Here is a 1,342-nt window from a genome sequence, read left to right on the forward strand (position 1 = left end):
TATAAAATTATTATTATTATTATTGCTATTAGAATCAAAATAACTATCTATCTATCTATCTATCTATCTATATTTATAGTCCTAGATAACATTTAATACAAACTAAAATACAAGTACAAATTATGGGTATTTGTTTTTAAAGGGAACTTCTTACAACCAACGCGTGACGTCACTAGCACGTGTAAGATAAAACTTGTCAATCCCCGTCTGTCACAACGAAGACAATATTTTCAAAAATTATGAGTAAACAAATCCAAATGATGTGTTCAGACTGAAATCATATCGACAATGTACAATACATTATGTACTAAATGACTTTATTTTCTTAATTTCTTTCTTTCTATGAACACAAATCTATAACGTTATTACTCCACCATTCGTGTCTTTAAGCATCATCAGTAGTAAAACAGCACAGCAGCTGACATTATAAGGAGCAACAGGTGAACACCTACCCTAAAAGATCCCCTGAGAGTTGTATTTATAAACCCGATGTTGCTGTTTTCGCCTCGATCAAGCGCCACATATATAATCGCTCTGACAGCTCATTTGCAACTTGTTTTACCTGAAGTGTGCTAAACACAGTTCCTTAACGTAAACCCCGGCTGCTGAGACGTGTAGCCACGCCCCTCGCTCTGGTGATTGGAGAAACCATCGCGCTTCCGCCTTTTATTTCTTTTCGCGTTGCTCTGTCATTGAACATGCAATCTGTCTGTCAAAGTTTCCCATGGTAACTTGGCAAGTACGCTTGTTAGAAGAGGTACGTGGCGTTCACGAGTGTCACCGTCATTCACGTTTCTTCAGTGCTCCACAGAAAGCAAAACTATCACAACAGCTGTTATCACTTAATCTTGACTTGTTTGTAAGGTGGGTCATGACGCTACATTCCAGAATGTTGAAACTGGAACCAACAGATTTGGTTTAGGAAAAAAAGAAAAAGGGTAGGAACCACTAATCTATATAGGCTAAATGAGCTTATAGATCAGTGGTAAGAACATAATGTAGGCCACCTTAAAAATTATTTCCCCCCTAGCAATTTAGGGCCCAAATAAGACAATTTCAGACCATTTTTTTAATTTTCATTTTACAGTTTGTAAGTCTTTGTATCAAGTAAATGGTGAGTTGGTGCATTTTCCGTCCCTGTTTTCAATATTTTCCTCGCATATTTTGATTATTCACTCACTGCATCTCCTCCCAGTCTATTAAATGTCTGTATCCCTCAGAAACTATTTAAGATTAAAAGAGAATGCACCTGTTAAATGTCTTGAAATGTAAACATTTGAAGTAAGGAATGAAGTCCACCAAGGTTTTTTTCTTCTTTGTGTATTTGTATGTGACATACAGC

The 1,342-nt window shown here is 36.4% G+C and overlaps 1 protein-coding gene across 4 annotated transcripts in view; it reads right to left on the reverse strand.

The window, feature by feature from the left end:
* The window catches only part of LOC107656849 (nucleobindin-2-like), an 11,497-nt gene extending 10,867 nt beyond the window's left edge, over window positions 1-630 (reverse strand). For 3 of the 4 annotated variants that reach the window (XM_016444798.1, XM_016444797.1, XM_016444796.1), the window contains exon 1: window positions 453-620. The gene's annotated coding sequence lies outside the window, so the exon portion shown is untranslated. Of the gene's footprint in view, window positions 1-452 lie in introns of all 4 variants that reach the window. The other variant, XM_016444799.1, reaches the window with a different exon arrangement.
* Window positions 631-1,342: the final 712 nt, after the last annotated feature.

The sequence above is a fragment of the Sinocyclocheilus anshuiensis genome, unplaced genomic scaffold (assembly GCF_001515605.1).
Source record: "Sinocyclocheilus anshuiensis isolate Anshui unplaced genomic scaffold, SAMN03320099.WGS_v1.1 scaffold2069, whole genome shotgun sequence".
Classification (NCBI taxonomy): Eukaryota; Metazoa; Chordata; class Actinopteri; order Cypriniformes; family Cyprinidae; genus Sinocyclocheilus; species Sinocyclocheilus anshuiensis.